At 44.6% G+C, this 20005-nt stretch overlaps 1 protein-coding gene and 1 pseudogene across 2 annotated transcripts in view; both read left to right on the top strand.

The window, feature by feature from the left end:
• Positions 1–20005, top strand: part of GPC6 (glypican 6) — a 942204-nt gene that overhangs the window by 309471 nt on the left and 612728 nt on the right. The window lies entirely within an intron of this gene.
• On the top strand, positions 17570–17728 carry LOC125432249 (annotated as a pseudogene).

Genomic DNA, 20005 nt, shown 5'->3' with positions numbered 1-20005 from the left:
CCATGGTGGCTTTCTTTTTTTGGACTGGGCGCCAGTTGCCTTTCCTAACCTCCATGAACACATTCTCCCAGCTGAGCTTTTAAGACTGTGTTTTTAAATAACTTCCAAGCACCTTTTGGACATTTTTTGACTCTCTTTGATTTTCCCTTTCTGCTTCCCATGCGCACTATCCCCCTCATCTTTGAGAAATTTCCCTTTCTGAAGGCGTAATGTAAACTACATTAGTAGTTGTCACTTGTTCGCAGATGCAGAGATATTGAATCTGACAGCATTGTGGTCGCTGTTCCCTATCGGCTCAACAACACTGACTTCCCTTCCGCACTCAGGTCCTGGGTCCCACATAGAATTAGATCTAGGATCACCTCTTCCCTCGGTTAGTTCTACAAACCATCTGCTCTAAGTTTTTTTCACAGTCATTTGTAAGCATATCCAGGGAATGTTCTCTCCTTACTTCATGACCTGAACATGCATTTTTTCCAGTTTATGTGGGGATAGTTAAAATCGCCCATTACCACCGTGACATTATTTTTGCTTCTTTGTTGGCCTCCTCTAATTTCTTTTTCCATCTCAGAATCCTCTCTTATAATGCACTTTGGACAGGGGACGATAATATATTCCTACTGTTAAACTATGCTTCACCCCTGGTGTATTGATATCCACAGTGCTTCTGTAGAGGAACTCAGCTCCCCCCTGCATTGTCTATTTTATGTGACACTATGCTCTCTTTGATGTAGAGGGCCACCCCACCCCCAACACGCCCTGTCCTATCCTTCCTGTAGAGCCTGTAACCTGGGATAACAGCATCCCACTGGTTCTCCTCATTCCACCATGTCTCTGTGATGCCCACTATATCAATGTCCTCCTTCAAAACTCTGTACTCCATCTCCCCCATTTTAGGTCGAATGGTTCTACTATTAGCATAGAGACACTTGTATACTCTGTCTCTGTCCCTAACCTGGGATTTATGTGATTTGCCCTCTAGCCTTTTGTAGACACTATCCCTTGTCACATGCACATTGCTATGTTCCTCGCTTGTATGTGGTTGATTTAGAAAAACCTCCCTCTCTGTCTGCATCCCCATGGACTCTGTATTCCGAACCGAAGTCACCTCAGCTCCTGTCGGCTTTCTCCCAAGGATCAGTTTAAAAGCTGTTCTGCCACCTTTTTAACGTTGAGAGCCAGCAGCCTGGTTACTCTTTGGTTAAGATTTACAAAGTTTCCGCGGGGCCTGTAAAACGGACCTGTTCCGCCAGGCATTTGGCCAGCCTGGATGATATCAACTGCAACAAAAAGCAAACATCTGGCCTCCCGTGGGTTCATAAAAGGGGGAATAGAATAGCTGAAGCCATCTTTAGTTTAATATTTTATGTATTTTAATTAATTTATATATATGATGTTTTAACTTTTTATTTTGTTGGAAACCGCCCTGAGCCTTCGGGGAGGGCGGTATACAAATACAATAAATAAATAAATAAATAAATAAATAAGATGAAGCTCGTCCCTTTTGTACAGGCCTGCCTTGTCCCAAAAAGTTCCCCAGTTCCTGACAAAGCTGAAACCCTCTGCCTTACACCACCTTCTCATCCACGCATTGAGTCCCTGTATCTCCACTTGCCTAGCTCGCCCTGCGCGTGGAACAGGTAGCATTTCGGAGAATGCCACCTTGGGGGTCCTGGATTTTAACCTTTTTCCTAGCAACCTAAATTTAGCTTCCAGAACCTCCCGGCTACATGTCCCAATGTCATTGGTACCAATGTGGACCACAACTGCTGACTCCACCCCAGCACTGTCTAACAGCCTATCTAGACGAAGCGTGACATCCGCAACCTTCGCACCAGGCAGGCAAGTCACCATGCGGTCATCACAACTCTCACAAACTCCAACTCTCTATATTCAATGATCGAATCACTCCACTACAAGGAGCCCCCCACTTCCCCGAAGCGTGTATCCTCAGTAAGCGAGAGGATATCTGACCACCAGCTAAGGAAGGGGTCCCATCTAAGGGAGCATCTTCCACCACCTCAGACTGGCACCCTCCGTCACCCAGACTCTCATTCTCCATGACATCTGAAGGGATGTCACCTTGGGAGTGGGACCCGGCTGCTAGGTCCCTGAAAGCCTCGTTTGTTGCCCTCTCTGCCTCTCTCAGCTTCGCCAGGTCTGCCACCTTGGCTTCAAGAGAGTGCCAGGAGCTCATTGCAGCGAGGGCACACCCATGACTTCTGCCCTAGTGGTATTGCCCTAATGATATTTGTTGCATGGAGTACTTTAGAAATGTTGCCAACCTGCATTTGGGAAACAAGATGGACTAGCCCACTGAATACTACAAACCATTGTTAATCAACTCTTAAGCAAGTCTTCCCAGGCACTTCCCCGGAGAATTCTAATAGTGTTGTAGGGAGGTAAGTTTCCTTCTCCTTTCTCAGCTATTTACTTAAAGAATGAGAAGAAAGCAGCACCTTCTCTTGGCAGAGTATCTAGAATTTCCTTTGTTATTTTGGATTTATGGCCTACTTGTTAACAACTGAGACCAAAGGGGCTTACAATGTCATACTCCTTGCTTCCACTCAGGGGCAGAGCAAGGGAGAACTGCACCCGGGGCACGTATGCGCCCTGCGCCCCTGCCGCGGTGCTGCCCGCCCCCGCCCCGGAATGCCCTCGGAATGCCCCGCTGTGGGGCGTGCTGGGTGCATCGCGCCCCCCACGTCCCGTTGGTGCTACGCCACTTCCTCCACTTCAATCTTGCAATGAAACACTGTAAAGTAGGTTAGGCTGAGAAAGTGATTGGCCTCAGTGAGCTTACATGGCAGAGTGGAAATTTGAACCTGGTTCTTCCAGATGTTTCCTAACCATTACTCTACACTGATTTGGCCACTTGCAAAAAGCCGTGCAATCTTGAGGCATATCAGATTACTTAGAGGTCTAACAGAGAGCTCTCCCCTGTGAGAATAAGCACTTCTACATACCCGAAGGAAGAAATAGCATGTTTCCACATGCCAGCACTTTTCATAATGGCGTGTTACTTTTGTATTGGCCTGACTCTTGTGGAGGGTCAGTCATAGGGAACATGTATCTACCAGCACCATCAACCTTCTTGGACATTCACTGGTGGTGCAGAAAAGTTCCATCATGCTGATGTTTATTAGTGAAATGTGAATTTCTGTACATCTGTGCAGAAGTATTTTTTCACGTGAGACAACTAAACTAAAGAAGCTCTATTCTTTTCAAAAGTTACAGTATGAGATTTAATGAAATCTGGAGACATCCTAGATTTTGCTAGGACTTTTTATGCATACCTGGAGGCTAGACTGGATTGTGGACTCTGTTTTTTATTCCAAAATTAGGGTTTCCAATCTCCAGATGGAAAGACAAACTCTAAAAAATTGGAGTAACACAACCTTCTAGCTGGTAATTATAATGAAGTTGTGCAAAAAAGGCACCTGAATAGAATTGTCTTATGAATCACCTTTATGTATGTGTTTTTTGTTTCTTTATAATTTTCATGTAACTAAATCCTAGTATATATGCATAATCTCTAATCAATATTCTACAGGCATACAGATATATCTTAAAATAAGGTTTGCTTGCAATCTTCTTGAATTGTCTTGGTTCAGTGCTTCTGGGTCCCAACACGATTACTTTAGCATTTCCCCTGACGACTTATTCAAGGGACCACCTTAAATAAATGTGTTCATTTATTGTATAAAAATTTGTATAAAAAGCTTACCAAAATTTACATTAAAATACTGCAGTTTATACTTAATGTATGTTACCTAATGATATGCTTAATATTCTACCTCAGTATCTTGTATTCAAGATGTTTAAACTTTATCTGGGAACAGCAATTACAATTTACATTAGTAACACTATTCAAGTACCACTGAAATAATACAATTTTTCAAGGTCTTAAATTACCTACCAATTGGTTTCAACAAAGCAAAAGATGCTTTTATTCTGAATATAATTTCTTTGTAGGAATAATAATAAATCCTCTGTTAACATTAATTATATCAGAGTACATAGAGATAAATTAATAAACAGATTAATAAAGAGTTGGCTGGAGACCTCCTAGGATTATAACTGCTCTCCAGGTGACAGAGATCAGTTCACTGGAAAAAAATGACTGCTTTGAAAGATGGACTCTATGGCATTAAATAACATTGAAGCCCCGGAGAGGTTGGCTGTCCTCCTGGTGTACCGGTCGCCTAGCGCACGGCTGCTGGAGGTGGTGTCGGACTGGGGGTTGCGGTTTCCCAGACTTATTGTCTTGGGTGACTTCAACGTCCATGCCGACGTCGCCTCATGCACGGCGGCCGCGGACCTAGTGTCATCCATGGCGACGCTAGGCCTCACCTTAATAAATTCTGGCCCCACTCATGAGGCCGGGCACATGCTGGATTTGGTCTTCGGGTCGGGGATACACCTGGTCGTATCCTCTACGGATAGAGTGCCCTGAAGGTCCGGGTGGACCTGCCACACCACCCTTGTCTAGGCGACGGGCTTATTTACGCCCGCCCGCGGAGACTCATGGATCCACTTGGTTTCCTGAATGCTCTTCGGGACCCTGAACCTGCCGGCACACTCGATGAGCAGGTGGAGGATTGGAACTCCCGTCTCTCCGATGCCATTGAAGTTGTTGCTCCCCGGCGTCCTCTACGCCCCCGTTCCCGACGTGCCCCTTGGTATACCGTAGAGAACAGCCTGCCTTATGAAACGGAGGCTTAGGGACGCCTAGGAGCGAAAGTATGGAGGAAATCTCGCGGACGAAGCTGCGTACGAACAACTTATAGGACGCTTTATGAAAGCTCTATGAGATGAAGCGACGAAGCGAGGCGAAGAAGGTCTTCTCCTCCTCCTCTCTTCAAGGTCCGCTTAGCTCTCGCCCCAGCAACAATTATTTCAGATAATTCGGTCATTGACCTCCTTATCGGAGAGAGATCTTCAAATCCCCAATTGAGCATCAGTTGTGAGGCTTTATGAGCTTTTTTTTCAAGGGATAAGATCGCTGGCCGCCCCGCCATGACCTTCCATCCACGTTGGCTACAATTAGTGAACTGGAGACTCCCTTGCCGCCTTTCAGCCCCTTGTCTGGCCCAGTTTTCCCTGCGTTTCTGAAGTCGGGCTTGTTGACAGAACCTTAGCTAGCTGCTGTTAGACTCCTACTACCTGTCCTCTTCTGATCCGGGCGGCCCGCCCTGGCTTGTGAAAACCTGCCAGGCGGAGCTACTTCACCCCATCTGTTGAGTATAATCAATGGTTCCCTTTGGAGCAAGGAGTCTTCCCGGATGGGATGAAGGGAGGCAGTGGTCCACCCACTCTGTAAAGACCACTCATTAGATCCGGATCTGGCCAACCACCGCGCCCGCCTCAAATCTTTCGCTTTTTTGGGGAAGGTAATTGAGAGAGAGCGGGTGTTGGAGCAGCTTCAAGGCTTTCTGATGACGCATTGGCTTTTGGACCCCTTCCAGTCCGGCTTCCGTGCTGGGCATGGGACAGAGACTGTTCTCGCCGCCGCCACAGATACACTCCGTGATTCAGCTTGGACTGAGGCGTGATCGGGCGCTGCTGGTGTTGTTAGACCCTCACCGCAGCATTTTGACGCGGGTCGACTCATGACCTTTTGACTCCACTGCCTGGCCGCCTCCAGAGTGCGGGGCATTGTCCTTCAATGGATAGGCTTGTTTCTCCGGGGCCGGAATCAGCATGTGAGGTGCGGGGATCAGGCTTCCCGGAAGTGCCCGCTTCAATTCAGTGTACCCCAGGGGGCGTTATTATCCCCGGGGGCCTGTTAGTTTTAACATCTAAGCATGCAATTCTCTTGCTCAGCTGGTACAGAGTTTTGGGCTGGCCTGCCATCAGTACGCTTGATGACAACACAGCTCATTCTGTTGATGGAGGGGAGCAAACCGGCGCCTCTGCAGCTCTCTACAGCACTGTTTGGAGGCGGTCGCTGGTTGGTTGCGACAGAGCAGGCTTAAACTGAATCCATCAAAGATGAAGATCCTTTGGCTCGGCTGCAAGGGGGTGGGTGGGACTTTTCAGCCGCCGGTGTGGGAGGGGGTCATATTGGCGCTGACCCCTTCCGTCCGCAGCCTGGGGGTCCACCTGGATTTGTCTCTGTCAATGGAGACCCATGTGGGCCCATACAACCCGGGCTGCTTTTTTTCCATCTCCGCTATGTAGTCTCCGGCGGGCTGGCTCCTCTTCCTTCTCCGAATCGGACCCACAGCCACTGCGTGATCCATGCAACGGTCATCTCCCAGGCTAGACTGTTGTAACTCGCCTTCTAAGTGCGGGCCTTCCCTATGCGTCTTCGAACCGAGAGATTAAAATTGGTCCAGCATCGTGGCGGCGCAGCTTGTTAATAGACAGGGCAGCGTTACCTGGGAACATATCATATCCAACCTTGTGGCTATGCTGCCATCAGCTGCACTCCGGCTTCCTTAGTGGGAGTTCCGGATCACCTTCAAGGTGTGCTGGTGTTGGACCTTTAAGGCCTTGGCAGCGACCTGGGACCCGTTAGAGTATCTTTGAGACCGCATCACCCCATATGTACCTGCACAGCCTCTCTGGTCGGGGGAGGCCAATTTACTGGTGGTCCCTGGCCCTTCAGCGGTGTGGCTGGCCTCCACACGGGCCAGGGCCTTTACAGCCCTGGCCCTGGCCTGGTGGAACGCTCTTCCTCCAGCTGTCCGGGCCCTGTGGGACCTTGGGGAGTTCCGCAGGGCCTGTAAGACGGAGCTTTTCAGCCAGGCCCTTGGAGAAACCAGCCGCTAATAGTGCCCCCCCCCTCCTTTCTGTGGCCCTGACATCTAGGCCACATACCATCTAATGAGACTCGCCATTCCTCCCTTCCCAGGGGAGAGGGAATTTTAAATCTGGAATATCAGGCGCCAACCACATATCATTGAGACTGTGTAAACCAAATTTCTAGTTTTATCACTGCTTTTAAATGTTTAACTGTTTTTATACTGTCATTTTATATTCTGTACACCGCCCAGAGCCCTTCGGGGATGGGGCGGTATAAAAGCCTAATTAATAAAATAAATAAATAAATAAGTCCCTCCCCCCTCCCCAATTCCTTCTCTTCTCAGGCTCCACCCTCAACATCCCCAGGTATTTCCCAACTTGGAGCTGGCAACACTGTTCCAAAATCCAATTACAAATCCAACTGACAGTATCATTGTCTAGCCCACATTTTACTAGTTTGCTTGCAAGAATATAATGGGGCACCTTGTCTTGCCTTACTAAAATCAAGGTATGCTACGTACACAGCATTCCATTCATCTACCAAGCCTGCCATTCTATTACAAAAAAGAGATATGATTAGTCTGGCATGACTTATTTTTGAGAAAGCCATGTTGACTTTTAGATCATAGTATTCCCTTCTAAGTGCTTGCAGATTGTCTGTTTAATGATACGTTGTAGAATCTTTCCTGGTATTGATGTCAGACTGACTGGGTGGTAATTGTTTGGGTCCTCTTTTTCCCCATTTTGAAGGTGGGGACAACAGTTGTCCTCCGGTCTGCTGAGACTTCTCAAGGAATTCTGGATTATAGCAAGATTATAGCAAGTGTCTCTGAGATTACTTCTGCCAGTCCTTTTAATATCTTGGGATGTAGTTCATCAGTTTCTAGAGATCTGAATTCATTTGGAGTAGCCAGGTATTGCTGTACTAGCTCTTTATTTATTCTGTGCTGAATTTTCTCTACTGAATCTTCTGTTCCATTTCCCCCTGGTTGAGCACTGATTTCCTTTTGGGAGAAGACTGAGGCAAAGAAAGTGTTGAGTTGTTCTGCCTTTTTTCCAACCCCTGTTAGCATTTTGCCATCTTCTCCATGCAATGACTCTATCATATCCTTTTTCTTCTTTTTTGCTATGGACATAACCACCACCACCTTTTTTATTGTTTTTAATCCCTCTGACAAGCCTCAGCTTGTTCAGCACTTTAGCTTCTTTAACTTTCTCCCTGCACACCTTGGCTATTTGTTTGAATTCCTCTTTGGTGATTTCCCCCTTTTTCCATTTCTTGTACATGTCCCTTTTAAATATCATCTCAGTTGAAAGTTCTTTAGACATCTATCCTGGTCTTAAACATTTGCAATTTCCCCCCCTCATTGGAACTGTTTAAAATTGTGTCTTCAAGGTTTCACTTTTAAGAGACTCCCATTTATCATGCATTCCCTTCTCTTTTAGTATTCTTAACCATGGGATCACAGCTAGTAGTTTCCTAAGTGTAAGGGTTTGGTACCCCAGTCAATAACAAGACTCGAGAATGGCTTCAGGAGCTTTATTAGAACTGTGTCTGACCCCTATGGCCAGGTAGCTGAGACTGAAGCCCCAGCTCCCTGGCCCCAGTATAAACCTTACAGTTACAGTCAGTTATCCTCCACCTTTGCATTCCCCCCATATCAGCATGAGAAAGGACAATTGAAGACAGTTGCTGTAGATACATTGTTTTGGGAATGGCTTGGCTTCTTAGGGAGAGTCGGTGGACTCCATTCACTAAATTACTGCAGTAACAAAAGGCAGGGCCTCTGGCCTTGGGCAATGCTAATACGAGTCCAGCTGCAGCCAGACATGCCTGGGCATGTCTTGTGCGTTTTGGCAGGCCCAGAATGGCAGGGCCTGACACTAGGTTTGCTGAAATCAGCTTTCTTAAAGTGTAGAATATGTATCCGACTTTGCTTGGCATCCCTTTATTACTGTATAACAAACTCGAGGAGAACATGGCCACTCCCTCCTAAGGATTCTAGCACTTCCATCCCATTAACCAGGTCATTATTGTTGGTTAAGATCATATCTAAAATAGTCAATCTCCTTGTGGCCTCTTCTACCTTACGGACCATGAAATTGTTTGCAAAGCAAGTGAGAAATTTGTTGGACCTCATAGTCTTGGCATGTTTGACTCCCAACAAATATCAGGATAACTGAAATTTCCCATTACTACCATTTCTCTCCTGTCTGAAAGTTTGATAATCTGTTCCAGGAAAGTATCATCCAATTATTGAGTCTGGTTTGGGAATCTGTAACAGACACCCACAATGAAATTGCTGTTGTTTCTCTGCCCCTTAATTTTTACGTAGATGCTCTCAACCTGGCTTCCAGGATTTAAGTCGTGGATGTGCTTACAGGTGTAATCATCCCTGATATCTACTGCTCCTCCCCCTCCTTTCCAAGTTGGTCTATTTCTCTGAAATGGGTTATACCCTCAATTATTACCACATTTCAGTGATGCCTATTATATCATAGGCATATCAGTCTCTGTGCATCACTGTACAGATATCTAAGACCCTGGCTTATTTATGACTTTTTCTCTCCAACTGTTTGTTTGTTTGTTTGTTTGTTTATTGTTTAAACTTTTATACCGCCCCATCCCCAAGGGGCTCTGGGCGGTGTACAACATGAAATATAGATAAAATAAGTTATAAAATCTTTAAAACAGCGATGACAATAACAATGATAATAATAATGGAGGCGTCCAACCAACCCCATTTAAAAAATTCTCCCCAAAAGAGAGGGGGGGAGGGCGGCGAGTCACATTGGATGATGGCCAAGATGAAAAGGCCAATTGGGGGGCACCATTTCAGCGGCTGGTCTCTCCAAAGGCCCGGTGGAACAACTCCGTTTTACAGGCCCTGCGGAACTCGTTAAGGTCCTGCAGGGCCCAGACAGCCGGAGGAAGGGTGTTCCACCAGGCCGGGGCCAGAGCCGTAAAGGCCCTGGCCCGCGTGGAGGCCAGCTGCATCATTGAGGGGCCAGGGACCACTAGTAAATTAGCCTGTTGAGTTCTTGAATCATTTGTTCTGTTTTCTTTATAACCTTCGGACTTTTACCTCTAGCACTTGATGAGCTCCTGTTCTCTTGAATATTGTCTTCCTCCCCCATGTAACTCAGTTTAAAATCCTTCTGATTAGATAAGTGAGCCTACTAGTATGTTCCTACCTATAGCTGTGAGGTGCAAACCATCCCTTGCCAGTAGTCCATCTTCATGAAACTGCAGACCACGGCCCAAGAAACCGAAATGTTCCTGGCAGTGCCATCTGCGAAGCCAGTTGTTCAACTCCACTAGTCTTTCTTTCCCTGGGCCATGTCCTTCAACTGAGAGTAGAGATGAAATGATGACCTGTGCATCCAGATTCATCCCTTCCCTGAGCCTCAAAATCCCTTGTGATGTCCCAAAAACTATGACTTGCAGTGTTATTTGTTCCCACATGGATCAAAAGAAAGGGATAGCCATCAATGGGCTAGATGTCTTGTCAACGTCTCTGTGACATCATGGATTTTTGCCTCAGGGAGACAGCACACCTCTCAAGACATCTTGTCAGGCCTGCAAATCACTGCTTCTGTTCCCTTGAACAGAGAATCCCCTACCACCACCAGACAGAATCCCCTACTACCACCACCAGATGTTATCTGGGGGTTTGCAGGGGCTATTCCATGGGCTGAACCTTCTGTCACTTGAACATTCTCTGAGGGCTCACTCTGTTACTCCTGAGCCTGTTCCTTGTCATCAGTGACAAGGGATAGAATTTCAGATCTATTCTGTAGCTTCAAACTTACAGAATGCTCCCTGGTCCCTCTGCTTCTATATGTCTTCCAGTTGCCCATCTCCTGTGTTTGAAAGCTTCTGTCCTCCTTAGAGAAATCTCCAGAGTGTTCCCCAGCCAATATCGTCTGCTCCATTCCATCCAGGAAATCATCAATCTGCTTAACAGATGGATGAGTAAATACTTGCACCTCAAGCTGCTAGACCTTCTCTTCCAACAGAACAACCAACTTTAACTTGCTCCTGTTATAGCCACCCATATCCTCTGGCAAAAAAAACCCCCCAAACATACTACAGCTATTGTAGGTGACAGAAGCAACTCCCTGACCATCCATAATTAATAGTCTGAAGTAGTCCAGAAATAGATCTATGAGCCTCCCTTTCAAAAAGTTTCCTACTAAACTCCTCCACACACACAAAAAAGTGTGTTAGCCTTGCCTGTTTAGCTAAGTACCTGTTCAAGGAGCTCCAGGAACTAGGATCTGGTGGCTGAAGCCTCTGCTCACAGTTTAGTCTCTAACTCACCTTCTATGCTCTCCCAAAAGATTGGTTCTTATCAATACAAAATGTGTGCAATGTTAGGCATGTGCCATTCCCTTTCAGAGAGTGTTCAAAAGAGCTGCCTGGCAGTTAACTAGAGCTGGTGACTCACCAGAAGCCCCTCCTCTCAGAAGCCTGAGGTAAGTACATACCCAAAATACAAAGAACCTTCCTCATACAAACAAAAGCACTCCCAGGCCTCCAAAAAACAAACACATTGGCCCTCAAAACACATAAAGATATGGTTTTAAGACTAACCCCCCCCCCCAAAAAAAAACAGAGCTCACCTTCTGATCTCTGTTCAGCTGCTTTCTGCTGCCTCTTACAGTGGGTGCTGTTGCCTCTCAGAGAGTGCTCAGAAGAGCTGGCTGGCAGTTAAATAAAATGGGCTACTCACCAGAACCCCCACCTCTCAGAAACTTGAGGCAAGCACATGCCCAAACAACAATGAACTCCCCATGCACAAACAAAAGCGCTCCCAGGCCCTCAAAAAACCAATACACAGTCCCTCAATACATACCTAGTTAAAGATATGGATTTAAGGCTAACTGCCCCACAACAGAGCTCACCTTTTGCTCTCTGTTCAGGCTCAGATTTACCTGTCAGTGCAAGAGCATGGGGACTAACACTGAACCCTGACACATAGACGGTTATGCTTGAGACCCCTGGCCATCCTAAGCCCCTTACAATAAGCACTGCCTGTTTCCATTTAAAATTGTGCTTACTTCCTTCAGTACTGTGGGTGGTTGTGTTTAACATTAATATTGCATCAGGAGTACTCTTTTATCTGTTTTCATTTTGTTGTCTATAGGTGTAGACCTGTAAGAAAGAAAAATGAATATAAATAGAGAAAACTTGCAGAAGAGTGAATGTGGATAGGTTTATTGTTAGATTAAGGGTTTAAAAGACTTTTTATTATAGCCCACCTGCTGTCTGAATGCTTCTAATGGTATCATAATAGTCAGTCCATCAAAGTCAGTTAGATCAAACTTCATTTAAAACAAAGATATATAGAAATTCACTGCCCAAATTTTACACAGGCTCTGGTCTCAAAAGTATAGACAATGTCACATTATTTAGAGGTAAAGGCCGTAAAAGCCCCATAAAACTTGTTTGATTTACAGATCTTTGATCATTTCTCATAGAAATAACCAAAAGACAAAAAAACAAAATCTCTCAGAGAAGGCACAATAAAGTAACACCTCCCATTCATTCTGGTATCTGTGGAAATAGGTTACCTTTAGAAAGAAATAGCAGAGAACAAGCCCTTTGCAGTAAAGCAGACCAGTGCATGTTTGAAATTCACCTGGCTACTCCTCAGGTCTTTGTTCTCTACCTGAAGGTGGGGTAGTTGACAACAGGAGACTGGACTTTTTCAGTAGTGGTATGTCACTTGTTCAATGTCCTTCCCCTTGACGCTTATCTGATACCTATCCTACACTCTTTTTAGTGACAGGCCAAACATTTTCTTGTTTACCCTGATTTTTAAGAAAGAATGTGAGCTTTTAAATTGTTTTTGTGATCTGTTTTTAGCCTGAGTACTATTATGGAGTAGGGTTGCCAGCTCTAGGTTGGGAAATACTTGGAGATTCTGGGGGTGGAACCTGGGGAGGTCTGGGTTTCGGGAGAGGAGGGACCTCAGCAGGTGGAAGCAGCCTGGTTGGGTGTGGAAACCAGACTAGATGGTAATTCCCCTGGGGATGCAACCGAGAGACCAGAACTCAAAAACTTGGCAAACCCCAGGAGGGAGAAGGGATCCTGGGCCCAAGGTGGTGGTCAATCAGTGGCCAAACCATCAGCCTAGCAAGGTTGGGACTAGGAAGCAGCATTCAGCTAGAAGGCACTGCTGATTAAGTGTGGATTGAAGGGGGATTGGATAAAAGGTCTAAGGGCCAAGCCAAGTAGAATCTCAGGAGGGAATCAGTGCCCAAGTACAGAAGGGCCAGGGACAGAGTCTGAGATCTAGTTTAGGAAAGAACAGGCTAGGGGCAATGCTTTTGTCATTTTTAAAAAAGAAAAACGATGAGCCACCTTGATCAAGTCTCTGAAGAGGCAGCGTATTTAAATTTTAAATCCCAGGTAGGCAACTAGAACAGGTCGCCTCTTCAGCCTCTGATGTGTTACAACCCAGTCCATGACTAGTAAAAACCTCAGGCTTGTTGAGTCACAGAAACACAGATATACACAAATGATATAAGAATTGCCATTATTAGTTACTGTCTTCCAGAACAGGATCCTGTTGCCTCTCTTCAGAATGCCTTTTTCATCAAAGGTAGACAGTAAATCTCTCTGTGAGAAACGTTCTTGCAAAATTAGTTTATCGCTATGACTCTGGTCATAAATGCATGCCTACTACTTTGACGACTACCCTGCAAAGGATAATTTGAAGCTCTGAAGGAGTCATCACAGATCAAACACTTCAGGCAGAAGTTTCTCTTCTCTGAAGCAGAGTTTCCAATGAAAAGTGGCTTATTCATTATCTCAAAGTATTATCTATTCCTTGGTGCTCGTAGAATGTTATTTAAGTAACAGAACAGTCATAGAATGTTGGAACAAAAAAAGTAAGAAAAGTTGAGAAGCTGAACCATGAGCTTCAGGAGGAAATGATGTTAAAAACAGATAAAGAGGTAATCAGAAAGAAGAGGGGAAAATGGACCCAGGACAGGATTGTAATGGCTGTTTCTGCAGTGGCAGAAACGGCTGTCCACTGGCATAATTACTGCCATTGGATGCACGAGACTGTTCGCACGGTCTCATGCGGGCAGTGCCGAGGCTGCTGCAACCCGCAGAGTGTGCTCCGCATGCCGTCCAGAGCTACGCAAGGAGGAGAGGTAGGTAAACGGGAACACCGGAGGGGCCAAAAACAGCACATTGAGCCAGCAGGAAGATGCCGCTTTTGGAAAAAACTCACACAGGGAGCTAGTTTCAAAAGTGACATTTTTGCGCTTGTGGGGGGGGGGGTGAGCATGGCGCTGCTGTGATGCAACAGCTCCAGCTGTACAAACAGTTCCCCAGGGATGGTGTTTCTACCGTCCCTAGGGCACTGTTTTTTGGCCGTGCAAAAACAGCCAAAGACTGCTGTGCAGCAAGCAAAAACTATGGCACTATGGTCATGAAACAGCACTGGCTTGAACTCAGGTTCATTTCTACCTCTGTTTATTCATTATATTATAAGAAATATTCTCACTCTGCTGCTCCTCAACTGTAATTTGGGCCCATAGCTGTTACCATAAGCATATTAAACTTCATACAGCAAAAAGTAAATGGAATTTGTGATCCTTTTCACGATGAACATATTTTGATGCATCATAGACTGTCAATCCCATTTTGCCTCTATGCACCTGGTCATTTATTTGTTGAAGGGATTCCTGCACTGCAGAAAATTCTGTGACAAAATACAGTTTTGAAAAAGTGCAGGTGTAATACAAACAATGAAAGCAGTGCTATAAAATTTCTAAAAACAGCAATCTGAAGCATTTAAAACAATAGCAGATCATTGCCATAAAGCATTCAGAAGGGCAAAGCAAGGGAAAACATAGATAAAGCTATTGATGCCAGGGAAAATAAAATATGCTGAATGGGGAAATGGGGAAAGTGATGCAGGAATGCAGGTTCAGCAGATAAGGGTACTGCAACTAGAAATATCCTCTCTGGTGCCCCCACACCTCACTTCAGAAGTGTGGTATCTTTAGGCTGTGGTTTTGTAATTTTTATATGCCAACAAAAGGCTTTGCATGCATGCAAGTGTGGAATCAGAGAACCAGGCCTCCATTGAAGATGGTAAGAAGACATAGCAGGAGGTCCTCAAGATATCCTAGTCCCTCAATACGGGCTTTGAATATTAGGACTAGTGTTTTAATTGTGCCAGAAGCAAATTTGAAGCTAGTGGAATTCTGTCGGAATGGTCAGGATTTGTCCTCAGCAAACTATTTTCAGACAGAAGCTTTGTTGCTGATGGCAGGATCAATTTCTGAACAATCTTCAACGGTAGCCCCATAAAAAGTGCACTGCAGTAGTTTACTCTGGGTGAGATCAGAGGGGATAGGTAATCATGGCCACATCTTGCCTTTCCAGGAAGGGGTGCAGATGATGAAGCAACCCAAGCTGATGGTGTGACATGCCATAGAGGAGATCTGAGCCTCCATCTTCAATTAATCAAATGGGGAATTTGCTTGCATGTGAACACATGGAACTGCCTTACTGTCTGCTCTTACTGGCAGCAGCTTTTCAGGATCTCAGAATGTTTTTCCCATTGAATACCGTCTCTTTGTTCCAAAGTGGAGATGCCAGGGGTTAGACCTGGGACATGCTGCATACATAGTAGGTGCTTACCATTGAGCCTAACAGCTCATTCACAAGGGGTTACATGTAGCCTTTATTAGGACAGGCTGACTCTTCAGACCTTTATTATCTACATTATGGAAGATACGTAGTCCATTCTTATCTGGAGGGGTGTCAGTTTATTTGGCCCTCATCCTGCTCAATGCTACTTGTTAAATCTGCTCAGAATATCCACTGCAACTCCTGAATCATAGGAAAAGGAGGAGAGATGAGTGTCATCTGCATATTGGTGACAGTTTTCTTCAAATCTGCAGATAACCACCACAGATAATTTAATGGAGGCAATTATTAGCATCTACTCAATGACTGTCAATAAATATTCTTTCATTCATAGCATGGGAGACAAGATGAATCTTTACAGGGCCCTCACAGCTGAAGTATTTGTGGCTTCAAGGCAGGTTCTGTGGCAGTGGCCAAAAACGGAACTGGGGGAAGATGTTCATATTCAAAAGTGCTTCCCCATTCCTGTCACTTATATTTCAGATTAGAAACTTCATAAATATGAAAGTCGCAAATAGACTTATTTTGTTCTTAAAAAGTCTTTGAAATTACTCTTTAACCCCCCCTCCCAAAATGCTACAGTTGATACTATTTGCTATATTTAGGCTATTAATAAAAACAGATATAAATTCCCTGGTCTCTAAGGCCCTATCAGAGGAAAAAGATATGTTCATATTTCAAGGGAGGAGGGATATCCCTTGCATAAGGACACTATGAGATGTTCCTTCAACATAAATATAAGAGAAAGTACAGTAGCAATAATGTAATACCTGATAGAATTGCAAAATTTGGAGTGTACCTCTAAAGGGTGCTAGATACGTAATAGTAAAATTGGCTTCTTTTTCTATATAGGGTAGCAGGGTTCGGTAGCAAAATAATAGTGGCAGAATGTATACAAAATATTAGAGGATATTGTAAAGGAAAAATTATAATCTGACCCAAAAATTGTTCTTTGGAGGTTTCTCCCTAGATAGCTGAAATCAGAAATTAGACGTTTAGTTAAGAATTTTTTTATGGGCAAAGTTAAAAGAACCAGGACCAGAAAGTTCTCTGCAGAAAAACTGTGTGCCCAGTAGGGAGTGCCTCCACACGTGTAAACAGAAAACTGCGAGGAGAGTCCACTGCAAGCCCACTGCACAGAGAAGAGTCCCAAGATACATATTCCATTCATAATGCACCATTGAGATCAAGATGAACTATGTCTACAGCATTTTCCTGATCCACCAAGGAAGTAACTGTATCAAAGAGAGAGAGAGAGAGAGAGAGAGAGAGAGAGAGAGAGAGAGAGAGAGATTAGTCTGACATGACCAGTTCTTGAGAAATCCATGCTGGTGCTTAGTAATCAGTCATCCTTTCTAAATGCTCATGGATAGACTGATTAACGATTTGTTCTAAAACTTTTTAAGGTATAAAAATGTCAAGATAATGGGGCAGTTGTTAGCTAGGTCCTCCTTTTCTCCCTTTTTGAACATAGGGACATTTGCTAGCCTTCAATCTTCTAGCACCTCACCTGTTCTTCAAGAATTCTCAAAAGTAATGGACAGATGTTTGGAAATCATTATCTGTTGTGGATTCCACACAACAGAAATATAACTGATGGATTAAAAAGATCTGTTCAGCATTTTTTTTTGTTTCCACAGCATGGGAGCACACAAGCAAAATGGATCTTTTTTCCTGCCTGCTGCATGGAGCTCTTGTCAGTTTCACAGTTGAGCCCACTATTTTGTATGCTGCTGTAGAGATTCTCTATGCCTCCGCCATTTGGTGAAGGTTTTCCATGGAGGTTTCCTCTGCTTGCTACTCATCTGCATATGCTTTTGCTGTAAAAAGTAGATGAATAAAGTTTGTTTTGCCTAGCGATCCCGTGCACGTTTTGTTTTTCCTTTTTTGTGGTTTTGAGGGGGATGTCTGTGAAGCTGTGGCAACACAAATATGCCTATATTGCAGCTTCTCTAAACATGTCATCGTAGCTTTGCAGACATCCCACTCAAAACAAAAAAGAAAAAACACACATGCACGGGATTGCTAGGCAAAACAAACTTTATTCTTCAACTTTTTACAGAGGAAACGCTTGCAGATGTGCTTCAAGCAGAGGAAACCTTCTTGGAAAACCTTTGCTACACACAAAATGGTGGACCCATCACTTCTCGGCCTTTTGGCTAAGATCAAGTGTAGTATCTGTTCTTATCAGTTTAAAATGGTGGACCTGAGCAGTGGAAATGAAAGTAAGATGTTTAGGTGGAAGAAATAAATTGTTTCCTGACTGCTTTTGTTCACTCAGCACGCAGGAAATGTCTTGAACCTAGGTTGAGGGGGGAGATCACTAGTTTAGCAATTTTTGAAAAACCCGTGTTGAGAGTAATAACATGGGCTGAAGTCATTTGGGGAAGAGAGCCATGTGAACTCCTTCCCCAAAATGCTTTTTCTAATATCCTCAGCACGTTACATTGATGCAGTGTGGAATCTACCTGTGAGTTCTTATAATACCCTTGGATGTAATTCATCTGTCCCTGTGGACTTTGTTTCACTTAAAGAAATTAGGTGTTTATGTCAATCATAGGCTGCTTGTCGTAAGCCATGCCAAGGTCATGTACCCAGAAATATTCTGTGATCTCAGAATATATTCAGAAAAGACTTTCCCCAGTTACATCAGATTTACAGTCCTGAGACTCCAAGTACATATTTTATTTGGATCAAAGAAACCCCAAGGAAATAGTTTAAATAATTAGAAATCATACTTACACCGACGAAGTTCTTCTGCTGTGCTTCTCATCACTAGTCCGGCACCCAAAATGTAAGGATTTAAATACACTAGACCAAACACCTGCAAGCTACCTGATTGCTACAACAATAAATGGATTGTCATTTCTGAAATTCTGTCATTTAACAGTCTGCTATTTTATTCCCAGCAGATGCAGAAAGAGGTCATTCCCAGCCAGCCAGTCACAAGTTGAAGACTGTGACCTTTCTGCCCCATTAGGATGGGTGACTGTAAATTTGCCAGCTGGACACTAATGGAGACTTTAATTGAGGGGGACTGCCATCCTCTCCAATTAGGAAAAAAATGCTGGAACAGACCTGATGATGAGGCTACCAAGAGAGCACAGTAGTCATCTTCCCGTGCTGTCCCATTGAACAAAACACTTCAGTCCCATTAGATAGGTTAGCCAGTTTTAGATGTGTAGCCATGGCTTCTTGATAGCTAGATCTATTTTCAGTTTTGTCCTTTTGTAGGAGGAGAAATGGCAACCTGCCAGAATTCAGGCCAGTGCCCCGACATTAAATAAATACTATAAATACTATTAGCCCCATTTTGCTCATAGAAGATAGGAAGAAATCTTTTTAGGGGGGAAGGGTATAATTAGACTACCTCATCATACTTGGTCTGATCTATTACTAATAGCATTACCTAGCTCCAGGGGGAACCTGGACATCTCCCACTATTACAAATGATCTCCAGAATACAGAGATCAGTTCCCCTGGAGAAAATGGCTGCTTCAGAGGGTGAAATCTATGGCATTATACCTTGTTGAGCTCACTCCCCTCCCTCAAACTCAGCGGTGGGACTCAGCAGGTTGGCACCACTTCATCAGAACCAGCTGTTAAAATGGTGCTTGTAAACAACCAGTTGTTAAATTATTTGAATCCCACCATTGGAGCCGGTTGTTAAATTATTTGAATCCCAACACTGCTCAAACTCCACTGTCTCCAAGCTCCATTCTCCGCACATAAAAAACCTTCAAGTATTTCAGAACTCAGATCTGCCAGCTCTATTCGTGAGTGAATCCAAGTGTGGGACTGGAATTGATTAATGGATAATAGCAACAAGAAGAAAGGATTGCAGTGTTTAGGCATTGAGATGGTTAGATGAATCTATTAAAAACGTTTTGATTGTCTAAGAAGGTTTCTGATTGGGAAGATTTTTTTAAAGTTAATTATGCTTTACCACCAGAATTTAAAACATTATGAATGGCAGGCACTATCTTAGAATAGGTAGCTCCCTTTTTCCCATCATCCTGATGAGAAAACCTATTCAAATGTGGTGACTGCTGAAACATGTGCATGAATTATCTGAAACTAGGGAAAATATTCTTTTCCTTCATGCTTTTTCTGTATATTATCTGATGATCTTGCAGCGCATGGCGTCATGTGCTATTAATGTCAAATTATTTTCTTGGTGCATAGAATTATGTGGACTACAGCCTACTGCATCAGAAGCAGGAAGTGTGCCCTCAGGGCTGTACTGCAGTTTTCCACAGTTTTCCATAACCAACAAATGCAATGGTGGGGGGCACAAAATCACCCCCACCCCTCCTCCCTCACACGACCCAGCTCAGAAGACCCCCCCACGCCAACCCAGCTCTGGATGTGGGTGCCTCCCCTGCGCCAACCCAGCTCAGAAGAGGTGGGGAGGCGCCTAAAGACAGAGCCAGCCTGCTGCCACGGTGCCCGTCCGAGCCACTTCCTTCCCTTCCCAGGCCCTCGGAGGCGGAGCTCAGGGGCGCTGCTGGCCTGCTGCCACTATGGTGCCCATCTGAGTCACCCCCACACTGAGCGTGGGGGGCGAGGGGTGCC

This window comes from Sphaerodactylus townsendi, linkage group LG04, assembly GCF_021028975.2.
Source record: "Sphaerodactylus townsendi isolate TG3544 linkage group LG04, MPM_Stown_v2.3, whole genome shotgun sequence".
NCBI classification, from domain to species: domain Eukaryota; kingdom Metazoa; phylum Chordata; class Lepidosauria; order Squamata; family Sphaerodactylidae; genus Sphaerodactylus; species Sphaerodactylus townsendi.
Note: the sequence above shows the minus strand (reverse complement) of the source record. Positions and strands in the feature narration are given on the sequence as shown.